The sequence below is a fragment of the Adiantum capillus-veneris genome, chromosome 19 (assembly GCF_014529385.1).
Source record: "Adiantum capillus-veneris isolate H3 chromosome 19, ASM1452938v2, whole genome shotgun sequence".
NCBI classification, from domain to species: domain Eukaryota; kingdom Viridiplantae; phylum Streptophyta; class Polypodiopsida; order Polypodiales; family Pteridaceae; genus Adiantum; species Adiantum capillus-veneris.
Window position 1 is genome coordinate 41630281 of NC_140949.1, and position 19617 is coordinate 41649897.

The window sequence follows — 19617 nt, forward strand, 5'->3', positions numbered from 1 at the left end:
ACAAGGGGTGAGTGGCAATACAATACAGCAAAGTGCTAAGGGGGAAACCTTGTCTAACCAAACAACGAAGTGGCCAAGATTCTGTCAATTCACCTTCTAGGATCCCTGAAGACATACTACGAGCATTCAAGAAATAAACCACATTGGCCAATTTAGGACCAAACCCTAGACACCTCATTGTGGCAGCAATGAAGTCCCATTGCACAGTGTCAAAGGCCTTTTCAATATTAACTTGCATGACCAATACATCTTGTTGCGTGTACCTAGCATACTCCATGCCAATCATAATATTAGCCAAATTGTCCATGATTTGACGATGGGGAATGAAACCATATTGACCTTGATGAAGTCCCGCAAACAAATGGTCCTTAATGCGATGCACCAACATTTTAGCCAATATCTTGTAAACCCCCAGCATCAAAGTAATGGGCCACCAATGAACGCATTGCTCGCAAAGCACTTGCTTAGGCAACAATTTAAGTAAACCCTCTTTCCATGATAGCGGCAAAACCTATTTCTCCCATGTCGCATTTAACATGAAAAACAGGGGTTGTTTGAGAACATTCCAAAAGGAGAGGACCAGGAGATTGCCAATGGCCAAATGCAAGCAATGGACTATGCAATTCACAATCAATGAAAGGATCCTCAAGGCATTGTGCATCTTGTGCAGACACGATCGAACAAACATAAGAAAGCAACAACTGACGCGCATGGCAAACAACCGAAGATGGCTGAGGAGCAGCAAAGATTTGTTGATAATGTGAAACCATAACATCAACAAGTTCCTATTTCGAAGAAGTCCAAGCACCCAAGGGAACATAGCCCGCTTAATTGATTGTGAGACCCTTGTATAATACAGATGCTTAAAAAATTGCTTCGAAGCACAACCTTTATCCATAAAAGCCTGTTGACGGGCATGCATCTGCCATCTAGCAATTTTCCGCTTTTAATTTTACCAATTTTCCAATTTTTAGCAATTTCCCACAGATTGACAAAATACACAACTACTTTGACAAAAATTAGCAGAAAATCAAAAAATAAAAAATAAAAAATGTATGATTGATATGAGGAAAACATATGTATGCATTATGCGGGACATAGATGTATGCGTAATGTGGACATAGTGGGTTGGCCTTGCAGAAGTGCAGATTGTGTTTTTGATGGAGGTCAAGAGCGCTTCGCCAATGTGTAAGCCCCATCTGAAGGCAACCTTTGTGCTTACAAACAAGCGGATAACACAAATGGAAAGAGAGATGAAAGAATGGAAAGCAGATACGGAGGGATGGTGGAAAGAGAAGGCCAGCCTTCTTCAAATGTTTCTCAACGAAGGCGCGCAGTGGAAGAAAGAGAAAGAGGACCTGCACGCAGACCTACAAGCACTTAAGGTGGACTCCAAAGCACTTAAAGAAGAGGTCTCAACCCTCAAGCGAGAGCTTGCTAATAGAGCAAGCAGTGGACTAGAGGAAGGGGAATTCCAACCTTCGGTGAGAGAGGAAATCAAGGTCATCAAGGAGCAGGTACGGATGATCAAAGAGGAGGAGAAACAGAAGGTGGTAAAGATGTCTTCGTGGATAGATGTGATCACGAAGACGCAGAAGAAGGTGGATGAGGCCGAGAAATGGATAGAAGTCGCTAAGAAAGGGAAAGGGAAAGAAACCACATCTGTCCCCACTCCTACAATCATCAACATGACTCTAGAAGAAGAGTAGCAAAGGAAAACTAGAGCTTTGCATATAAGAGTAACCGGTCTATAAGACCGAGATGATGTGGAAGGGGAAGGGGAAGTCGAAGAACTTCTCCGCATGATGGGTAGTGAGGCTACTCATACAAAGGCATGGAGGGTGGGGAAGAAGACACAAGGCAATGGGGAGACTTCAAAAGGGAGAGCTTTAATCATCCGTTTCCCATCCATGGAGGCAAAGAAGGACTTCTTGAAGAAGCATCCTACACTAAAGAAAACGGGCATATTCCTTGGAGATAACCTCACTCTCACACAGCTTGCGCATATGAGAGAGGTAATGCAAGAGATTCAAGCGGCAAGGGAGAAGGGAAAGACGACCTTCTACAGAGATGGCCAAGTGGTGATTGTAGAGCGGCGTTCCACAGGACGGTGCGAGACCTATGGGACCACACTCAAAGTTGCCACTTGGAATTGTAATGGATCTATGCAACTTGATGTGAATGCTTTTGAGGATAGTTTTACGAGAAGAGACATCGTCTTCTACTCTGAGACACATCAGGCCCCTGGGCAGTCTATGCCTCACATTAGTGGATATAGATGGGAGACAACCTGTAGACAAGAGACACGATCAGAGCACAGAGGGCGGGGCTTAGGAGGAGTGGCAGTGTTATTCAGGGAGAAGTTGCAGCCATTGATACATATAGCCCGCAAGGATGAGCAAGCTAGGTACATGTGGGTGAGATTGAGAGCAGAGACAGACAGATATCTTTACATTGCTATTTGCTACTTTCCCCCGAGTACGTCAGTTTATGCACCACCCAGAGGACAGTCCCCCTTTTCTATTTTGGATGATGACATATGGGAGTTCTCTAGAGATGGTGACATCATCATTCTAGGGGATTTCAATGCTAGGACTGCCCATCATCAGACAGTATTTTATGATACTTCAGAGGAGATGCTGAGAGAGCTGGATGCTGCAGAGACAGGCCTATCCAGACTATCACAAGATGGAGAACACAGTGAGTATGGACGACACTTGATAGACATGGGGACTGCACATGGATTGGCCATCTTGAATGGCCTACAGAGATTTCCTGTTGCGGGGGATTTTACATACTTTCCACACAAACATGGAGCCAACACAGTGGATTATGTCATGGCACAACCGAGTCTCATCTCTAGTATCCAGGATCTCATGGTTGGACCCAGACTTGTTGGTGTGGCAGTGGATCATGCTCTTGTGTCGTTGACCATCTGTTTTCAGTTTAGTGTAGCACACAGGCTACGGGCAATAGCCCCTACTCGCTACACCTTCACGCGGGAGACGGACTCTGTATACATAGATGGGATCTACAGATGCCTGTGCACAGAGGAGCTAGGGCGACCTCTGGAGGAGCTTACTACTATACCGACACAGACACTACATAATGCAGTAGCAACGGCATACCTAAATACCCAGCCTGAGCAAAGACGCCATTTGGGGAGCATGCCTCATAACAGTTGGTATGATGAGGAATGCCGGGACACTAGAGCTAGAATTAAGAGGGAGGTGCTTTTGGGGGACATTACTCACAGACAGTCACAGATTGACTTTCGACGCCTAGTGCGGCGGAAGAAGAGGCCTTTTTTGGCTCGCCTAGAGCAGGATCTATACCAGCTATTCTTGAGTCAAGACTCACATGAGGCATGCCGGCTCTTTCAGGAGCACACACCCCCCCCCCCCCCCCCCTTGCCATCACTTCTGTAGAGGCTTGGGGCCAGTACGCATCATCTCTGTACACAGTACCTGAGCAGCCCCCCCTTCCCGATCCCCCCGATCCATGCCCACACACATGTGCTTTTTTCACCGCTGAGATGGTGAGGAAGGCCATTGACAGGATGAGGACTGGGAGAGCATAGGATCTCGATGGCTTAGTGGCTGAGCATTTCACACATGCCAGAAATCTACTAGCAGAGCTTCTAGCAATTATGTTTAACCGTGCCATGTGTGAGGGCTTGCCTGGTACTTGGAGCCTATTTACTATTGTACCTATCTTGAACTCGGGAGATCCTATGGAGCCTGGGAATTATCGCACTATCATGATTGGACACACATTGGCACGGTTGTACGTATCTATTCTTGAGCAGCAGCTGAGTAGATGGATAGAGAGGGAGGGGATACACGCAGCCAAGCAAGCAGGGTTCAGGAGGGGTTTTTCCACTCTTGACCATATCTTGACACTCAGAGCCATCATTGAGAAGGGAAGATCGCGCGTGGGAGACGGATCTATTGTAGCTTTGTGGATTTCCGCAAAGCATTTGACACAGTGCCCAGAGCTAGATTGGTGCGCAGATTATAGTAGATGGGTACCGACAGAGCTCATTTGGGGGGTCATGGCATTATACAGATCAGTAGTGGGGCATGTACGCACCTCAGAGGGTCTATCCACACCGGTTCACTCCACTATTGGGGTGAAGCAGGGCTGGCCGCTCTCTTCTACTCTATTTGGTATGTATCTGGATGAGATTTCTGACTACATTGAGAGAGATGGTGATAGAGGTGCAGAGCTGGCAGGGACATGGATTCCACTATTGTTATATGCTGATGATATCGTGTTGATCCCCCGACTCTCCGGAGGGGATTGTAGCAGGGCTACAGTGTCACTTCACAGGACATACAGTTGGACAGTGCGCTACACTGGGACTGGTTCACACTGGACGGACGTCTGGTCTGGGAGTGACACATGGTAGGGTACCTACCGACAACCGACGGTGGCCTAGTGGACCTCGTGGCCAGGTCACCACATGGCTGACATTTATGAGCCGTTGGTGGCTCTTTACGGTGGTACATATGAGTAGTAGCGGTCGGTTATCTTATCATTTTTCTTCACCTTTGGTCGAGCATCGTCGAGAGGGCAGTGAGTCTATGCACAGAGCACATCTTCACCATCCCTGCACATCTGAGCCTCGACACCCCATTGTACCTGTGAGTCCTGGGCTGGAGCTGAGTGTGCTGCCACGCCAGAGTCTGTACATGGTTCTTTGAGCTAGTCGAGTCCACATGTTCTGGTCCACTGTTGTGTCTCTGTTGTTATCCCTTGTTTCTGTGTTTCATTCTGTTTGAGAGAGTTTCCATTGGTTTGAGTGAGATTGTCACGCACATTGCACTGAGGGGCACCCACACTGTAGAGAGCACGACACATTATGCGCGCTACAGGTGCTCTCATTTTGGCGATCACGGTGGGACCTCAACTGAAATCTCATTCTGTGAGGTGCAAATCTTGAAGCTAGTTAGGTTTATCTACCTTCGCCTACCTTCGCCAACCTTGCCTTGCACTGTTCTCCTCTCGCCTAGTCCAATTGGTCTAGTTCCCTCTCGCCTGGTCCAACTGGTCTAGTCCTCTCTCGCCCTGGTCCAACCTGTCCTCGTCCCTGGTCTAGACCTCCTCGACCCTGGTCTAGTCCTCCTCGTCCCTGTCCCTGGTCCAGTCGGGTCTAGTTACTTACCTGGTTTGGTCTGGTCTGGTCTTGTCCGGTGGAGTCTAGACCTGTCACAAGTTTTCTTGCCCCAAGCTTGGTTGGACTGGCGGTCACTGCATGACACATACAAGGAGGTCAGTCGAGCGTCAAAGCGCACTACTGAGCCCTCTGAAGTACTATCACAGAAGACGACCTTTGACACCTTTTAGAAATCCTTCAACCTCATCACCTATACCTCCACATACCACATCACCCATTCCTTCATCAGGTTCCCTATCTTCCCGATCACCTTCTCCAGTAAAGCTCTCTCCTATTTTGATACAGCAAGCTATAGAGCAACAGGCTCAGCAAGGAATCATGGAGCCACTAGCTAGTGTTTTGGCCAAGGTAAACATCAAGTTCCCTACCTTCGAAGGGCTTTCTTCAGAAGATGCTGACGACCATGCAAGAAGATTTGTATCTCTCTGTAGGGGACGTGGTCTGAACAGAGAAGATGCTTATTTGGTACTATTTCCATCCACCTTGGATGGCCTAGTAGATCAATGGTACAACCAATTTGCAGAGAACCATTTTGCAACTTGGGCAGCCTTAAGACAACAGTTCTGTGCAGCGTTCAGGCCGGGTGACTACCAGGAGAAGGTGTTGGATGAGCTGGCCAACATGGTGCTCAAGCCAGAGGATACTTTTGCAGAGCTTATGACTAAAACTAAGTCGCTGGTGGCCAAGCTTCCCCAACAACCCGGTGAATTCATGGTTAAAAAGTGGGTGGAGAAGGCGCTTCCCAAAACTTCTCAGCAAAAACTACAAGAGAGTCTCCGACTCGACGCCACTCTCGAGGAGTTCATCATAGCTGCTACTAGGATAGAGGGGGCTAGGAAGCTGTTCAACAACTCTCCTCACATAGATACTCCCTCTGTGTTCTCGGAAGGTAGTTCTGCTGATTCTTTAACTTCTTTAGGCAGGGAACTGGAAGCCCTAAAGTTACAGCGAGCTCTTCAAGAGGAGAGGTCCTTCTCTCTTAGACAAGAGAAGCCTCCAAATCATGAGGCATTGGAACAGATTAAGCGCGAGCTAGAAGAGCTCAAGTGTCAGCAAGAGACTAAGGCTACGGTTTGGTGTAGCACATGCCGCTCTCCAGGGCACCCTCCACAGGAATGCCCCCTTCGGGTTTACTGCCACTTCTGTGAAAAATCTGGACATGAGGACAAGGACTATTACTACCTCAAGGGATTGCGACAAATACAGCAAAGTCTTGGTCCTACTCTTCAACAAGGGCCAGCACCTGCATCTAACATGGTTTCTCCTTGTGGCCATCCACACCATATGCCACCTTTGCTGATAGCCCCTCCTATGCAAGGTATGCCAAGTACTTTTCCATCTTAGAGCTTTTATCATACCCCTGCTCCCTCATCACCTCCTCAAAGCTTCTATGCCTCCACCTCAAACTCAATGCACCAAGAGCAAGGACCACTTCACCCTTCGACTCGCCCTTTGAATCGACCCATTTTGTGCTACAGATGCGGGGAACATGGGCATTACCAAAGCAAATGCCCCCTCCCAGAAGGGTCCCCTCCTTGCCGTCATTGCCCTGAAACGAAGGATCACTACAGTAAGGATTGCCCTAAACTTCGTGCATCCACGGCTTCGAACTTAAGTCAAAGCTAGAATGAATTCGCCTTTCCCAAGCTCAACTTGATAGCAGTGAGCACTGTTTCTCAGCCGCCCCCTTCTACCCACGTGGTTATCCCTCAAAATAAGCCGCCGCAGTTGGCAGAGGAGCCATCAAGCGTCCTCACCCGGGCCCAGAGAGCCGCTCTCGGTCTTAGCATTCCATCAAGTTCAACTCCCCCACACATTGTCACACCTGTGGATACCCTGCCTGCAGCTGTAAACAAGCCATCCCCCAGTGCCATGAAGGAATCCAAATCCTTGCTCTCAGATATTGATGAAGCTTTCTTGGAAGCAGTTTCCGATCTACAGAAGATCAAGGTACCAGAGGAACAACAGGTAGAATAGGAAAAGCTTACAGCAGAGACAGTCTTGAAGAACACCTTCAGACAAGTGTCCCTCTATGACATGTTGCGGCTAGATGCAAGTTTTAGAAGTGACACCCTTGCTGTTATTCAGTCACTTTATCCTGGACCAGGTCCTAGTGGCGGGCACCTCCCAGTGCGACCATCAGAGTCCTATATGATATCGAATGCCGCTGCTCCACTCACTGATTATAGAAGCCCTCGCTTGACAGTGTCCATTTTGGGTCGGAAATTCTCAGGAGTGATAGTGGATGGTGAATCATGCATCAACCTGATGCCCGAGTTCACTATGTTAGCTCTAGGTCTACAGCCTACTCGCCCTGCTCCCTTCACAGTTACATTGGTCGACCAGCGGACAGTCTACCCAGTGGGCATAGTGGACAATGTGCCTCTGCAGGTACAAGACTTTACTTTTAACTTGGATTTTTTGGTGGTTTGTCTTCCCCAGGTTGAGGGCAGATTTCCCTTGCTTATTGGAAGACCCTGGCTGCGACACACTAAAGCACTCCACGATTGGGGAAATGATGCAATGTGGATACATAATTCTAGCTCCTCGATGCAACCCATTCTCTTAGAAGGTGGTATGGATCCCGTGGTGCAACAAGTTTCTTTGTCAATGGAAACCAAACCTAAACAAGAACAGCCTATTACACCTGAAGGGTCAGATGAAGATCTGCTCAAGTGGTTGGAGGCCACAAAATCTATGCCTTGTTATGGAGTCTCTATTCACTCTTCGCTTGAAAGAACACCCTCTTCAAATGATTTCACAGTAACTAAATCTAATGTGCCACCTGAGCCTATGAAGAAGCATAGCAACAGTAAGAAACTTCCTCTACAGGAGTTCACCCCCCCTAAAACATCAACCCTTTTCCTGTCTGCTTCTTTGACCAGAAGAAAGCTCTCCTCTGTGTCTAGCAAACTCCCTTCTCAGAGCCCGTCCTGCAAGATGAATTCCAAGATCTTGATAGCTGTATTGCTCCTGATAGCTGGGTGCTCTTTGTTTGCCACTATCTACCCTCTGTCCCTCGCCCTCGCCCTCGCCCTACTCTCCCCCTCGCCTAGTCCCCATCACTACCCTCGCCCTCGCCCTAAGTCCCTCCCCCTTGCCCACTCGCCCCTACCCAACCTTCATTCACCCTACCCTTCCTCTCTCGTCCCTTCCCAATCCACCTCCAATTGGCCCCTACCCAATCCCCCTCGCCCCTACCCTCTCCAATTGGTCCATACCCAATCCCCCTCGCCCCTACCCTCTCCAATTGGTCCATACCCAATCCCAATCCCCTCGCCCCTACCCTCTCCAATCGGCCCCTACCCAATCCAATCGGTCCCTACCCCCTCGAGTTGGTCCCTATCGCCCCTACCCTCTCCAATTGGTCCATACCCAATCCCAATCCCCTCGCCCCTACCCTCTCCAATCGGCCCCTACCCAATCCAATCGGTCCCTACCCTCTCGAGTTGGTCCCTACCCTCTCCCATTGGCCCCTACCCAATCCAATTGGCTCCCACCCCCTTAAGCCCTCGCCCCTACCCTCCCCTCACCCCTCGCCCCTACCCACCCCCTTAAGTCCTCGCCCCTACCCTCCCCTCCCTTGCCCTCGCCCCTACCCACCCCTTCACCCTCCCCCCTCGCCCCTACCCACCCCCTCCCTTGCCTCGGCCCTAACCAGCCCCCCTCGCCCCTGGTCAGACTGGCATCCAGGTCAAAATGCTTGCTGGGAGATCTATCCAAATGGACAGATGCCCGGTAACAAGACTGTTGGTGGCGGTGATGATGCCTTTAACACCTTCTTCAGTGAGACGAGATGGGAGTGGGAAAGCATGTTCCTCGAGCTGTGTTTGTTGATTTAGAGCCCACTGTGATTGATGAACCAACTTGGTTACTTACCCCATAATTCACTTCATGCTTTCATCATATGCCCCAATGATTTCGGCAGCTAAGGCCTATCATGAGCAGTTGTCCATTGCAAAGATAACCAACGCATTTGAGCCATCGTCAATGATGGCAAAATGTGATCCTCGTCATGGTAAATACATGGCATGCTGCACAAAGGGGCAGAGAAATTTTGTGTAATCCTATCATAGCAGCAAGTTTATGAACCTTTTTGGCTGTTTCCTTGGGGCTTTCAAGCATTCACCTGGTTGCCATCACAATGCCGTTAATGCTTTTCGTTTTGCGATTAAGATGGAGCTTAACTGCATCGCGTTATTACTCGAGCTTCTGATCATCCCTCTTTTCGACAATTTCATCTGCAAGTGCGGACCAGGTCATTTTCTTCCACTATAGTTATGGAGGATAAAGATGCGTTGGATCCAAACCGAGCATATCTCTTTGCTGAGGAGCCTCAGTCTGTTTTGCCGATTGGGATTCTTGGACTATGCAATCATATTGGGTTCTTGCCTATTTAAAGGCTTAAGGCGTTGCAAGCAGGACAGTGTTTTACTCCACTTTTGAGGCATGTAAGGTCATGGTTGGGCCTAGCACCTGCTTCAAGAAATGTACGGATGCAGCACCTAGTGGTTTTCTTTCATAGTTTTTTTAGTATTCCTCTCACCGAGACGGTGAGCGGTCTTGTGGCGGGCAACCTGCAGCAAGGCTACAGTGTCACTTCACAGGACATACAGTTGGACAGTGGGCTACACTGGGACTGGTTCACACTGGACGGACGTCTGGTCTGGGAGTGACACGTGGCAGGGTACCTACCGACGACCGACGGTGGCCTAGTGGACCTCGTAGCCAGGTCACCACATGGCTGACATTTATGAGCCGTTGGTGGCTCTTTACGGTGGTACATATGAGTAGTAGCGGTCGGTTATCTTATCATTTTTCTTCACCTTTGGTCCAACATCGTCGAGAGGGCAATGAGTCTATGCACAGAGCACATCTTCACCATCCCTGCACATCTGAGCCTCGACACCCCATTGTACCTGTGAGTCCTGGGCTGGAGCTGAGTGTGCTGCCACGCCAGAGTTTGTACATGGTTCTTTGAGCTAGTCGAGTCTACATGTTCTGCTCCACTGTTGTGTCTCTGTTGTTATCCCTGGTTTTTGTGTTTCATTCTGTTTGAGAGAGTTTCCATTGGTTTGAGTGAGATTGTCACGCACATTGCACTGAGGGGCACCCACACTGTAGAGAGCACGACACATTATCCGCGCTACAGGGATGCAACGTCACTTGGATGCTCTGTATAGGTTTGCCCAGGAAAGTGGTTTGTCCGTCAACCTTGGTAAAACCAAGGTCATGGTATTTAATACCACCCCACAATGGATCAGGAGGTCAGCGCCAGCATTCACATACGGCCAGGAGAAGGTGGACTATACACATGCTTACACTTACCTTGGAGTGGTTTTTAGTAGGCCAACATTTTCATTGAGGGCAACAGAGACTAGATTGACCAGAGCCCATGCAGCATTGGGTGAATTGGAAAGGATGTGTTCAGAGGTTCAGTTTCATAGGCCTCGGACGAAACTCTAGCTCTTTGACACTTTGGTGGCTTCTGCATTGCTTTATGGAGCTGAGATTTGGGGACCTTCAATGGATCATCACGGGAGAACAGGCCACAGTGATGGATGGGGCATTAGGAAATTTCAGAGGTCATTTGGAGGGCCATATGAAGAGAGAGAAAAATAGAGCGCGTCCAATGAGCACGAAGGCTACGTTACGTAGGAAAGTACGTGGAAAGACTCAAAAAATAGGAAAATAGCATAAAACTTTCACGAATCTAGGATTGTAGCATCGTAATTTCCTTTCTTTTACCGAGCTTTTAGCTGCTTGCATGTGGTCCCACTTCTGATATTCTCTTATGGTCATTAACGTACTGGAGGGTGACCATTAAGCCCGCACAAGATATTGGAATTCTAAAACACTTTCCCTCCATTAGAATGCTTTCAAAGTGAATCTCCCTCCACTAAAGCTTTTCTCTGAGAACTATGGCTTCCACGTCTTCTCGCCCAAGAAGCTCCAGGTGTTTACTGTCTCTCACACCAACAACCAACAACTGCACTTTGCCTAGAAGGCCAAGTAGTAGCATATCCTCAATTACAATATCAACTTCAATAAGTGCAGAGAACCAATGGGTTGGACAAAGGATAAACAAAGGTTCATGGGTCCTCATGCAACCAAGAAGACCCAAGAGGTCTAGTGGTATCAACGTTTACCGCTCAGCATGGAAGGCCAGAGTGTTGGATTTCAAAGTTGAAATCGGCAAAAGATCTGTAAAGGAAGTTCTTGTTCAGCATGTGTTTACCCATCCAGAGGTGATAGCAAACGGTGAAAATGTATCAGATATACATCAACCACGTTGCAATTGTAAGTACTCTTGACATGTGAACTTACTGATACTCTCATTATAACTTTTCTTATATATTTTGCAATGTTTCTCCCGCTTCTTATGAGCAATGTCTCCATTCTTCACAGCTCAATTACATTAGATTTGTCATTTTTACTTATTGATACTCTTAGTTTAACTCTTCTTATATATATTGCAAATGTTTATCCCTCTTCTTATGAGCAATGGGAGCCTGTGGAGTGCATAATAGGCCTCTTCCATGTTGTTCATGCCCACATTGGTTCTCTACAGTATTCAGAGAGGAGCAGCAAAAGCCTGGCTGATGAGGGAATATTTTTTTATGACCACTTCTACCAACTCAGCTCAGGGAATAAGAATGGCATGTTGGTGAAAGTTCCTCTACCAACCGATTGGAACACTGTGGACTGGCCAGTTCCCGAGGAAACAATGGTGGAGGCAATGCAAAGTAAGCTCTACAAGGATATACAGAGGTCTCTACGTAGCTCTATTCCCACCAAACTGGTTAGAATTGCAAACTTTTGTCCTGTTGCACTCTTCATAGAGTTGTTTCATAGCTACAACATCCGTGTTATGAAAACTATGTTCATGTGCAAGTCATTTCAGCAGTCATCCTGTGACAAACTTCTTGACAGAGGATGGTATGTAAAGGAAGAGATTGGTTTACGGTGCGAGGTCGCGCTTGATACTCTAGTTGTCAAGTACATGATTGCAAGCCAATCACTGTTACTCTCGTTTTGGTATATGCGATCACAAATGCTCAATGGTAAGTACATTCCTGTGGACCAGGTTTCTGCAAGTTTGGAAGATAATCTTGTTGTGGATGTGGAAGTGATTGATAAAGAGCATGGCCTACTGTTGGTGGTTACAATAAGGGAGCTATACAGTCTTCAGCATTTGCGGCATGACATAATTGAAGAGTCAATGGACAGGGACCTATTAGATTTTTCCTTTTTCCTAGCTGGCCGTAAGGTGACGCGGCGAAGGGAAAAAGATATTTTGTGCAAAGAGTTGGATGGTCGGGTTGAAGTAGTGTCAATGTAACAGATATTCTTGTGAACCCAAGTGTATATAAATGACTTTCAATACATGAAGTTTATTGAGCTCATTTGTCAATTGTGCCTTGTGAAAAAGTGTGCTTAAAATACATTTCTTTACCATGTCAAATCTCTCTCTCTCTCTCTCTCTCTCTCTCTCTCTCTCTCTCTCTCTCTCTCTCTCTCTCTCAATGTTAGACAAGACAAAGACATGATAGAAGAGTCATCTTAATTCATTAGAAAGTACAAACTCGTCCGTGAACAATGGACTAAGATACAATTTCTGTAAGTATGGAATCAGAATGTCTTCAAGGTAAAAATCAAAGGAATGCCCCTTGAAAGAAAGTGGTGAGATAGTTGTTCCCGACGGATTTAGTTCTCCCTTTTCAGGAGTATCATCAATCAGTAGTGTATTAGTTGCATCAAAGGGTACACCGATTTGGCTAAACGGTTTGTACAAAAGAGGTAAGTGTGGTTTTTTAGGGTGGTAGTGGCCCTCAACGGTAACGCATTTTCTTTGATCATACAAAAAGGCAAAATCTGACGTGTGAGCGCCGCATACACTGCAAACTATTGTAACTAGTGGCGACAAGTTTTGCCTTTGCATTGAAGACCATATGGCAACTCTAAAGCGCGGAAGAAGAAATTGAATAAATTCCTTGGTTCCTGGACGAACCACGACTCGACAAGTTCACATCCGAAACGTTTGCAAATCCTCAAAGGGTTCTGTGTCACCGAGAGGCACGCGCATTAGCAGCAATCCATTGACGTCCAAGATAATCAACCTCTGTAAAAGTTGACAAGTATATATAAGTAGTTAGAAGCTGAACATATTTTGCCATACTTGAATAGACATTACCGGAACAACCGTATCTACAAGTAGCAAGGGTCCATACTGGGTCTCTGTAGTGTTGATGTCGTTGTTGCTCTCCTCTGCTTTAGCTTCATCATTCACATATTCATAGTCATCATTCACATCTTCATCAGGGGTCTCCCCCATGGCTCTTTCTGCCTCATTTAAGGTTTCCTCCAAGGTCTTTTCCTCTCCCTCGGTTGACCGGCTTGCCTCATACATCCTTGCCTGATCCATATCAGTTTGCTCATCCCTAGGCCTGATTTCCTCATCCATATCATTTTGCTCATATATAGGCCTGCTTTCCTCATCTTGGGTTTCATCCATAGGCTCTTTTGGCTCCTCCACTGGCTGACTTGGCTCTTTCATTGTCTCCTCTGGTTGTACACTAGCACCTTCCATATGCTCATTTGACCTTTCCTCATCCTCGGCTCTTTCATCTTTTGCTGATATGACCCCCTCGGCCCGTTGTGATTCCACTGTATCGGATGCATGGGTTTGTCGTGGTGGCACGTCATGTATTGTCATATCAATAGTGCGGTCATCCAAGCCGCTATCTTCAAGCTCTCTGGGGCTAGACATAGTAAGCAGGTGTTGTATTAAACTTACCCGGTATCTTTGCAAATAATCATATGTGTAGTTTTTTAAAGCACTCTGCAAAATTGAAAGACCACATGGTGAGAATTTTTTTATAAACTAAACCAAAACTGACTGAATGCATTGCCAAATGGTTACCTTAGTCATGAAAGGTTTTAATGCAAAGTAGCTTTGCAGGACATATTCTGCATGGAGAAGACATCTCCAGCCGCAAGAATTTCCATCGGTTTGATTTGGGATAGGTACATCTTTGATTGGGGCCTTGTATAGTTCAAACCTTCCACATAGCTTGCCATAGGCAAGCAACAACCTCTTTATACAACTGCACAAAGCAGTGTCAAGATGTTAGCATGAGGCTTCAAATTTACATGGATATCTATAAGAAACACTTTCTGATACAAAACACTTACAACCTAATTTCAGGGTGGGTTCCTTTTATTGAATTGAACACTCACACTGCTGGTTGGTCAACATCAAGGCATATGAGACTCCAGTGATGGTTGTTCTCATATGGAAAGATGATGACAGTAACTTCCAGCATAGCACAGTGGAGAAACCAACTCTCAAAGGTCCCAGATGGACTGTTCTTTTGTCTAATAATCACTGACATTTGTGGATCAAGAAGAAACACCTCTGTGTGGGTGTGCAATGGGAGTTGACTTTTGATCAGGCTGCAGAGTGTTTACCTGAGTTAGCAAACCTATTATCTGAGTTTTCAAAGCTAGCAAGATAGTAACACTTGCTTAAGACAAGCATAGATAATTGTGTCTGAAATCTGAGCATCTGGATTCTGCAATAAATTAATGTCCACTTTTTCCAGAGCTAGCTTTCTGGCTCCATCTACAAATGGTATCTCTGCAAGCAAACCATCCTTCATTGAAAGTAGAGTTTCTTGATTGCTTGCCTCTATGGACAGGGTCACATTGCATTTTGTTTGCCTCTGGGACTCCACTGCTACTTTTGCTTTCTCCTTAAGCTCTGCTTCCCTCATGTCCTCTGTTTGGCGAGCAATAGTCTCTGCCCTTGCCCTTGTATTCACATCACGTGTGACATCTACAACTGTGAGTTGTGGCACTAGCTCAGGGGGATATAACAAAATTTCCCTCATTTTCTTATCCCTGCAGACATTGGGGACCAGTAGTTTGTCATACCTCCACCTTATTCTTTTCAGTGTCTCACTATCTTTGTCCATTATAGTAACCCTGTGGGCATGGGCTGCAACAATGGTGATGTCACTGAAGTACTCCAGTAGGAAGTCCTCTGCTGCTTCTTGTAGAGCCATTAATGCCACCACCTTCCACCTTTTGGTGCCCCAGGTAGCTTCTTCACATATGGACCTCACCATCCTCTAAAAGGGCAGCTTTGGTATGCATAAATCTACACATTTCTGTGCCTTTCTGATTTCTCTGAAAAGTCCCATGCAGGTTTGTAACTTCTTCACCCTTGGACCTTTCAGAATTTTATTGGGTTTTCCAGGTCTTTTCTTTGGGGTTGCAGATCTGCTACTTGCCTTAGCTGCTAATCCTGGTCCCTTGCCTGCCTTCCTTGCCACTAGTGGCTTTTGTTCTAGCCATTTCACTGTATACAAAAAGAGGAGTCTCTCTCTCTCTCTCTCTCTCTTGCCACTAGTGGCTTTTGTTCTAGCCATTTCATTGTATACAAAAAGAGGAGTCTCTCTCTCTCTCTCTCTCTCTCTCTCTCTCTCTCTCTCTCTCTCTCTCTCTCTCTCTCTCTCCTTTCTATAGCTTAGCATATTTAAATAGAGAGTGTGAGAGACACCCATTACTAAAGGCACGCGTGGAGCATGTTTTGACCTCAAAAAACACCTCCGCGCGTCGTTAGTATAAGGTAAAAGAAAGACTCTCTCTCTCTCTCTCTCTCTCTCTTTCCCCCGCCTTACATCCTCTCTCTATAACACTCACACATACACTGGTCGATGCACAATACTAACGGCACGCATAGAGACATGCACACAGGTTATGCCTCTCTACGCGCGCCTTTAGTATAGAGAGAGAGAGAGAGAGAGAGACAGAGAGAGGGAAATGTCTGATGTTTTAACTTTTTGTTGTTGTAAATGTCTGATGGCTTGTGCTGTTGCTGAATTTGCCAAGACTTCTTTTGCCTGCATTCGATGAATGATTCTACGATAGAACCATTCAAATAGTTCTCTCAAACTGTTAGCCTTGATTCGAGAGCCACCATGTCGTGTGTGCCTGAAATAAGCATTTCTTGCCATGTAATGAAACTTTTCCATCCCTTGGGTATTCCATATTGCCGGGTTCCCATACTTTTGTATAAAATATGGTAAATGATTGAAGATGATATGCTGGATATGAAAACAGATTAGTTAGAATGTTTTACACTCACATATTTGCACATAAGAGAGAATGAAATACATTATAATACCATGTAGTGAGTAATCTGGGTGTCTGTCCATGCTGTCTTGAATGATTTTTTTAGAAGGTTGAGATTCTTCTTAAACTTGTTCATATCACCTTGTGACCAGTCATCTTTGTCGCACATCAAAAATAGGATGTCTATTGATCGCCAAACCTCAGCCTTCGCGTTACGAGTAGTTGGTTCTTGGTCTTTGACTGCAATATGTAGCTTTTTCCAACTCTGATACTCTACCTTGCTAACATAAGATGTGTTATATATTTTTCCATGTTTTGTTAGCTTCGGATCTCTTGTACCTTGGGGTTTAGATAAAAACCTCCGTGCCTTCACCCCACCGATGGATGGTTTGCATGGGACATCCTTCTCAGCAGTTGATCTCTTTTCATCCCGCTGGATTTTCACATTGCCACCATGAAGCCCCATAACCGACAGTACCATTTCTAAGCACTGCAGGGCTACTTGTCCTTCTGCGGAGTTCTTAATCTTCCAAGCAAACCCGATATATAAGTAGACCAATTTCTCCACAATTCTACAAAGGGCATGCATTGTACAAATGTGGACATTCACAAGTGGTATTTCCAAAACGGGTCGAAAACCAGGATCCTCAATGTGACGTGTTGGAGCTTTTCTCCACCACTTTGGGTCCATGACCTTTGCAGGCTCCATGCAGAACAAACACGGCGACTTTGCCATTGCACCCATTCCACAATTATACATGCACTTTAATGTTTTGAGGTCACCTGCAAGATGCCACTGAACTTGAAAGTCTCCCCTTCCATCTAGACGTAGTACCTCTCCCTGGTTAGTCTGTCGATCAATCACCTCCGGAATATTGGTTCGATGGAACACCCAATATAGAATCTCATGATCTTCTTTCTTTACCTGCAACACAAAATAAATGAGACTTAAGTAGATGTGAACATTTGAGCTTACCTGAGAATCTCGCTTACCTCAAACGCACCAAGCCACCATATGTTAGATTCTGATTGAACACTAAAATATAAAGGATCATCACCGGGACACTTTGAGAGGGCTCTATTCATTAAAGTAATAGTAACACGCTCTAGCTTTTTTTCTTTAACAAGCTCACACTCATCCAGTTTTAACACAAAATGTAATACCCCTCGTGACTCTTCAAATGTGATGTTGTAAAACTCCACCATTCTCTTCTGTAATATCCGCAGGTCCATAAAAATATTATTGAACTCATCATATGCCATGTTTACTCCATGGCAGTGTAAGTTGCTTTAATATGAAAGGGCTGTCCAAGATAGTCTCCCTGTGCATCGTTAAGCTGAAGCCTCTCTTTCCAAACACTTGAGGCTGATGGTAGAAGTTTGGATTTTATACCCTTCTTAACAAAGATGGATGAGATAGACTTTTGGATAGCCGAATATCCTCTTTTGCTTACACCAAGTGAATCAAGTGTGCCTTGTATCTCTTTTGCAGGCACTGAGTTCTCTGAAATAAAACGGTCCACTACATTTCCTTGTAGGACCTTAAACTTCTTGTCATGTACTATATCTGTTGCCAGGCTTCTACTTATAAGTGGCTTCAATCTCTTTCCTATATTGGCTTTGGGGTCAATGTTTTCCTTGTCAGGATAGATTGAATCTCTACATGAAGACAATGCATAAGTAAATAACAGAAAATTTGCTTCACTAACACTATTTAGGCACATGAAAAAAATGCATAACAAGAAAAAACAAAAAGATTACTTAACTAAGACAATGTAGCCAACCAAGAAGCATCACCTTAATGCTCGGATTCTTTTCTTGAGACCTCCTGATGCAACCTGCAATGTTTCAAGATTGCGCAATTTCTTCTTTCGGATATGACCACCCAAGATGGTTTTCTTCATTTGACAACTTCGCACCTTTCCTTTCAGTTCTTGTACCTATGTTTTATGTTGCAAAATGGTAACCTGATCTGTAGAATGTAAATGTGAAAGGCGAACAATCTCACATTGTTGAGCTTGGAGAATGCCCTTGTAAGTTTCAGCGTCTCTTGTAAGAGATTTACAATAACCCAGAAGGCCCTTTTCTCCATCACCAGCAAAGGTCAATAAGCTTGTAGGATTGACAAACGGTGGAGACGCATTAGTCATTGGATTCTTAGGGTAGAGAGAGCCTCTCGTCCAGATATCTATGTGTTTAGCTCCCTGAGCTCTGAGCGTGTCTATGGAAGCGGGAGGTATATGTGTGTTTGTTTTACTACGCTTAATCAATGGTTGGTACTCATTGTCCAAATCAATGTGAAGGTGATATTTGGCTCGTTTCTGGGTAACATTTGTGACATTTGAGGAGTGTGCCATTAGCCAAATGTGCAGGTTTAATGGAAAGTGAATAGCGGCTGCGCCTTCGTCCCTCCATGTTAGCCTCATTCCCTCCATATTGACGAGGTTCATTCAATGCAACTGAAAAGAGGATTATCCCTCAATCACTACGAACGAATGTTCAGAAGAGTAAGGAATCTACTTAAAGTACACTTTTTGAACTTTTACTATGAAAGACCCAACTCTATTATTTGCCATTTTTTCTAGAGAGAGAGTGCAAAAAATACATTTTCTTAGAAGGCCCTCCAAATGACCTCCGAAATTCCCTAATGGGACATGGAGAAGCCTCTGGTATCTATGATCTCGCAACTCATTAGAGCCAAGGCTTCAGTACCACGTGCTACTGTACGAGCAAAGCTAGTTGCCCCCCCACTGGTGGTTGAGGCGCTCACCAGATCTGTCTCCTTCATACACCGCATGTGGAAACTTCCCAGAGACAGATATGCCCGCCTTGCACTTGAGTCCTCTCGATAGTTAGCCATGCAGGGAGATACAACATGCTGGTATGGGGAGATGACATCGTGGTTTCAGGCGCATGGGTTCAGCATAGACAGATTGCCCCCCTTCGCGTACTCACTGGATGCACCCTCTCTGACTCTTACACAATCCGAGATCACCACGCTCATCCGCCAGGACTTGATTCAACTAGACACCAAGCGAACATGGATACATCCAGCATAGGAGCTGGGCACGAAGATGGCTTTCTACAGAGAGCATCTCCTCCAAGTTACGGAGGATGGTTTTGTGACGAGGCCCAGATACATGGACACCCACTTGTCTCATGGGATACGATGTGCTATTGGCCAGATACACACATCTTCACACCAACTGCGGATCGAGACTGGGAGCTACAACGGAGTACTCACCAACAGAGGCCAGGACATGCCCCCTGTGTGACATTGAGCCTGAGACAGAGTTGCA